The sequence below is a fragment of the Crocodylus porosus genome, unplaced genomic scaffold, assembly GCF_001723895.1.
Source record: "Crocodylus porosus isolate Cpor-Errol unplaced genomic scaffold, CroPor_comp1, whole genome shotgun sequence".
In the NCBI taxonomy this organism is placed as follows: domain Eukaryota; kingdom Metazoa; phylum Chordata; order Crocodylia; family Crocodylidae; genus Crocodylus; species Crocodylus porosus.
The window spans coordinates 2,594,797-2,600,988 of NW_017728905.1; the positions used below are offsets into that span (position 1 = coordinate 2,594,797).

The window sequence follows — 6,192 nt, forward strand, 5'->3', positions numbered from 1 at the left end:
TTTTTAAAACCCAGCCTTGCTGCAGCATTTCTCTACGTGTGACACCGCGGCATGGGGCGGATCTAGGATTATGAAAAGGAGGGTGCAGATGAGATGACACAACATGCTTTTCTCCATTTAAAAAGAGACTAGATGCTTTAGTCATATGGCAGGGGGCTGGCACTATGCAAGTAGAACTATTGGACAGTGCACTACTTTGCTAGATTATATATAAAGTTGAAAAAACTGACACCAAACACGACCAAAAATAGTCAAAAGATATTGTTGCATTAGTCCGGTCATCATTATAGTTAAATGTACATCTCATTCAGATTCATAAAACAACATCTAGCCTTCCTGAGCATCTTGGCAGTGCCTCCAGAAGTGCACTTGTAGTCTACACCTGAGTTAATATGACCATACCTGGTCACTGCACATCCCACGGCACGTTTCAGACACTGGGATGTTACCTGGGAAAAATCAGGAGAAAAAACACCCTGGCATAAGGTACACTGGTGTCGGCCACTTCTATCCCAGATTAGCTGTTTATTCAATCGCAACAGGCTGTAACCAGCTCCCGATCACTCACGCACGTGGTGCAATAATAGCATCTATTGCTGCATCTCTCTACACCAGGGCAGTTGGTCACCTCCTACCACTGGACACAGGTCGACAAAGCCGATCTAAGTGACACCAGTAGTGACACATGCTGTATGTACGCCTGCAGGTCTGCACACCTGATTCTCAATACTCCTAGATGTTGGGCAAGGGGTTACTATGCTAGCATCATTTGTAGAGGGGTAAAAGGCTGCACAAGCAGAAGGCAGTAGAGGATGAAGCCGCCTGTGTCTGTCTTTCCAGATAGGGCAGAGGTATGTGCTCACTTGTGCAGGCAGAGCAAAGCGCAGCAAGGCTGTCTATGGAGGGTGAGAGGGCAGTAGGAGGAGTGGGAGGGGAGCGGTCTTCACTGACGCCCGCAAAGGCAGCGATTCCATATTTCCTGACCACACCAAACCCGTAAACGGAGTGGAGCATAGTGGGGCCATTCATGATTGCACACAGCGCAGCTTATGTGTCTCGGGACCATGGGGCAGGGGCTGCAGGCCCTCGCAGCTGCTAACTGGAAAGCAATAAATGGTCCAGTTTAGGAAGGGAGGGTTGCAGGGCTCGTGTGGAAGGCCAGGGTGTAAAATGATTGGGCAGCACTGGACAAGGGTGCCTAGCAGGTGTCCTGGGCTCTGGATCCCCTGGAAACAGGATTGGTTGTGTTTTACGATTGTGCACTGAAGATCCCTGTACTAAACACACACATACACTCCTCTTGCATTCACGTTCAGTCTGCCCCGTGGTTTCTCAGACGCATCCATTGCAGGCCATACAGAGGACAACGATTTTCACAGAGAGAAGCAACAAGCATATCAGTGATAAATACATATCATATACCCGTGGCCACTTGTGTACTTGTTTTACACACAATTTAAGGCCAGACCTTGAAAGAGCTCGGCGCCAGGGCTCATTCTGTGCATACACTCAGAGCAGATGGCAGTCACATAAATAGGCTGAGAGACAATCCATGTCAATGGGTGGAAAACATACCTAGTGCCATGCAAAGCTGGAAAGGGCAGATGTGCAAACGTGTAGCTAGCATCCACACTGAGAAACGGGTTTACATGTCTTCATACATAAATAGACTACACATATGAATGTGGTGACACGCACACGGATGCATAGAGGACACGTATGCAGAATGTGTGCACATATCCATAGGAGTTATGCACCCAAGCATATGTGAATGGCACAAACGCACATGTATACATGCGTGCGCGCACACATATACATAACACATGTATGGGCATGTCACATGTGTAAATGCATAGATGGTACACGTGTGTGTGATATGTACATATGCCCATACATAGTGAGAGCACGTATGTGTGCAGATAGCATGCACATTCTTTCAGCGACTGCTTGCTGTTTTTTTTATATATAATCTGCTGTGTTGTAATGTGTTCGAGCCATTGAGGAGGGTGGTGGCTTGAGGCCAGGAAGTCTGGATCACGTGGAACCGCTCCAAAACATTGCATAAGTCCTGTCTGAGAGGGGACCTGCATGGGAACGCTCAGATTTCACTCCTTAAAGAAAAAGAAGTGCCAGGGCCATCGTTTCCATCGAAGTCAGGGCAGGAGCTTCATGTGGCTGTCTGTAGTCATCTCCTGGCTTAGGAAGTCAACTTGTATGGTATGGAGATGGGTTCAGCCCTTGTGCTCCACAGCTGAGGGGATGCCACTGGACATGCATCCCTCCTAGAGCTTCTCTCTTCAGTAATAACAAGGGTTTTCTCCTCCATAGCACCTGCCATCAAAGGGTTTTGCAGAGCAGGGCTGGAGAAATGAAATAAATGATCCTAGTTTTATGGAGCAGGAAAGTGAGGCACGGAGGAGTTAGGTGATTGTTCCCAAGACCCCCAAGGCAGGCAGGCGTGGAACAGGGAAGGGACCTCAGGTGCTGTGCTCCCCAGTCCTCAGCTCGGATACCCCCACTCTGACGAGGCTCCTTCTGGTCCATACCTGGTGACATTAAACACCCTACAACACTGTTAGAAGAGAGCAGGGAGCGATCCAGTCTCCTGGAGGGCTGCCTATACCGCTTTCCGACTGTGCGGAGGGCTGCTGGTAAAGCATGGCATGCTCCGTCAGTGCACCCTGCATCCAGAGACAGCTGCGCCCGAATTGCATTAAAGCAACGCTGGGCATGTGCCAGGTCATTAGCTCTCACATGTGCTCCTTGGCATGCAGACCACACTGCCCAGCTTCCTCGAGCAGGTGCTCAGGGGTGAGGCTACATAACGAGGAATTCAAGATACACAGTGAGACACTCTGAATCCCAATTTAGGCATCGGATTTGGTATGTGATTTCAGTAGGAGCTGGGTGTCTAATTGGAGTTATATGCCTCGGCAGTTCTTAACACGGGATGTGTGCGAGGGAGCAGGTTGTGACGTCAGGTCTTGCCGGCACCTCTAAAGCACCAGGCCATCCTCCTCCTCTGCGCTGTGCTCCTGTCCTGATTAGGATAACCATGATTGTTGCATTGAGGAGGCGATGACAGAGGTCAGGTCTTCTCGTTCATTCATTGATTCTAGGCAATAGAGCAACACAGGAATATTCTTCTCTTTGGAAACGGTACAGCCAGAGCTTTCCGTCCTCATTGCTTTCCACAGCTGACGCTGCACGACGCGCATCATGAAAGATGAGCTTAGCCATAGGGGGCAGGGTGGGGATTGGAGGGAGGGGGTTTGCAAGTATTTCCTCCCGCTGGGGAATGTTGGAAAGCGAAAAGGCTGTTTGTATTTACTTTGCTTTCAAAAAGGGAAAGGGACACCTGAGCTCCTACTTTGCAAAAGTTGGATGAGGAACCTGGACCCAGCCAACTGCTGCATCTTTAGAAGCATTTAAGTTCCTCCCCTCTGCACTAGGAGGCACCTTGAACCTTTCTCGGGGGCCAAATCAGAGTCCATCTGCTTCCTATTACCTTCCCATACAGCTGCCTCCCGAGCCAAAAAGCCAAGCTTTCAGGGAATTCTGTCTGCAGCCCCGATGTTGAAATTAGTAACAGTTGTCATCTGTTTTCTTTCTTTCTTTCTTTCTCTTTCCTCTCAACTCTGAAATTCCAACTTGACTTTTACAAACCCCGCTAAACTCCTCCATGTTTTCAGTGTTGGGAAAGGCCAGCTTGAATCCAGCTGTGGAGTCAAGCTCACCCCTCTCTCGAGTCTGGGTTTCTGGGGTGGCTGTTGCCTTTGTTGTTGCAGCGGAGCAGGGGATCCAAATAGCCTCCTTGTCCTCGCTCCTCAACCCAAAAGTTCACACAGCAAAAGCCACCTTGGCACACGCAGCAGGGAGTGTTAGCAGCTCTCCGGCAGCGCCTGCCAAGTACAATGAATTCCTCGGAAAGAAGCAAATCGGAACCGGCCCAAGTGAGGCAGGCACGAGACTGCGAGAGGTCACGCTGTACCCTGGCCCTCACCGCGGATGGACACGGTCCACCCCGTGAGATTCAAACGAACACCCATGCCCCGCCCCGTGCACAAATTCAGGGTGCTTGCATTCGTTGTGCCTGTGAATTATTGCCATCCTGAAAGCACAACCTGAAAACTGAGGTTATGGAAAACTTTATACATGTTAAAGGAACTGAGAAGCCCTTCGTCTTCCAGCTTCTCTCCTCCTCTGCTCCTTTTCGTCCTTGTTTTGGGTCCTTCCTTCACATGATAAAGGCTCGCGGGGGTCTGGGAAGTTGAGTGTTGTTGGGAAAAGGATGTCTTTGCGCCACTCGGTCTTTCCCCCACCTCACTTCACAAGAATTTCACAGCCCTAATTCCCAACATGTGGTGTTGAAAACATACCTACCTCCCCTTACAGCCAAGGGATTGAGGGACTCTCCCACCCCTGAAAACCTGCATAGATTTTCCCTTTGGCTATCAGGGATCCACTGACAAAATGTGGATTTTGCCCACTGGGGAGAAGGGGAAGGGGAGGCGAGGGAGGTCATAAGTCAGGACCACTGCAGTTCAGGGGCCTGGAGGTACAGAAGAGCGACAGGAAATCCTAATAGCTTTGAGGAAGCTCGTTCAACAAGAAAAACAAGACAAATTAGAAGGGTAAAGCTCAGGGGAAAATGTACTTCAACTGAGAGGCTTTCTGTCCAGAAACCTTGGAAGTGTGACAGAGTTTAAGAGCTGGAATCTCTAAGCTTAACAGACGCTGAAAAATGCTGACTTAGGAGAGAGTCGCTCCATGCTGGGCTTCTGTTTCCCTTTTGCAGTTTGCTTCACACCACCGTAAATGCAACGGGGAGGCACAGGCCCTCCGCTTTTGCAGTGGTCTTAAATGTATTGCATGCAGGCCGCAACATCCAGGGTGCGTGTAGATGAAATGAGGAGCATGTGTGCGTGACGCTTTGAAGTGGGTTCAATGCTTTTGCACTTAAAGCGGGTTCAATGCTTAATGGCGTTGGTGTTTGCAGGCGGCAGAGGCATGTCGCATGTTAATTCCAGCCGCTTTAGCACACGCGGAGTTGTAATGCGCCTTAAATGACTTTGGGACTCAGCAAACTAAAACACCTCCAAGAAGTTTTAGTTTGCTGCCTTATCACTGTGGAGTGAAGCACCGGGCTCCGTGTGGCTCAGGGACTGTGCAGGCAGCCCATGCAGGCAGCCTGGCAGCAGCCCGGGAAGGCAGGCTTCACCAAAGAAAAATTAAAAAATTGGCAAGCCTGATCTTTTTTTTTTCCCCCTGGACCCTGCCTGCCTGCGTGAGCTGTGCAGGGGCCTGGTCCTTCCCTCCGCAGCTGCGGGGTCCCCTGGGACCCCTTGACCTGGGTGCCTGTGGACAGGTGCTGCCAGGGGGGGTGCTGATGCTGCTTTGGAGGGAAGCACCAGCCCCCGCCACAGCCCAGGGACCACTCCACCTGCCAGCAGCTCTTCCTCCCCTACCCGCCCCCGGAGAGGCAGGTAAGACACATGTACATGACATGGGGGTTTACTTTGCCCTAAATTGAAGCAGTGTTTTTAAAAACCCACCGCTTCAATTTAGGGCCCCCGTTTTGTCTACACACACCCCTAGAGGTCAAATTGCAATGAAGCAGTATAGGCAGGATGCCAACTGCTATGTCACTGCCTCGTCATCCCCCATGACTAACCCCCACATCATCATACCCACACCGCCATCTGGTAGGATGGGAATAGTCCTGCACGTGTCCCGCCATCTTTCTCTGTTCTTCATGACAGGAGGCTGAAGTTCAACCAGTCATTCTTCAGCCAGACATTTATTTCACTATGGCACTGGGATAGTTGTGAACTGAGTGTGACGTGATTTAAGGAAGGGTATGGACAGCTGTGTGCTATCTGCATAATACTGGAATTTGGATCTAGGGTTTCTCGTGGTTTCCTCTAGTATTTTTAAATGGATGGTGAATAGGATGTGTGAGAAGATAAAGCTTTGTGGGGACTCCTTCAATGAAGCCCTAGAGGCAGGAATGAGGATGGCCATTGAATAATAGAATCATAGAAGTTGGGTTGAAGTGACCTTGTAGATCTTCAAGCCCGACCCCCCACCTGGGCAGGAGAAAAACTGGGCTCAGATGACTCTAGCCAGGTAGGCATCAAGCCTCCTCTTAAAGACCCCCAGGGTAGGAGCCAGCACCACTTCCCTTGGAAG

General features: G+C 50.2%; 1 long non-coding RNA gene across 1 annotated transcript in view; it reads right to left on the reverse strand.

Moving 5' to 3' along the window:
- The window catches only part of LOC109324937, a 14,244-nt gene extending 12,530 nt beyond the window's left edge, over positions 1–1,714 (reverse strand). The window contains exon 1 of the long non-coding RNA XR_002105047.1: positions 1,701–1,714. This is a non-coding gene — a long non-coding RNA (uncharacterized LOC109324937). The remainder of the gene's footprint in view (positions 1–1,700) is intronic.
- Positions 1,715–6,192: the final 4,478 nt, after the last annotated feature.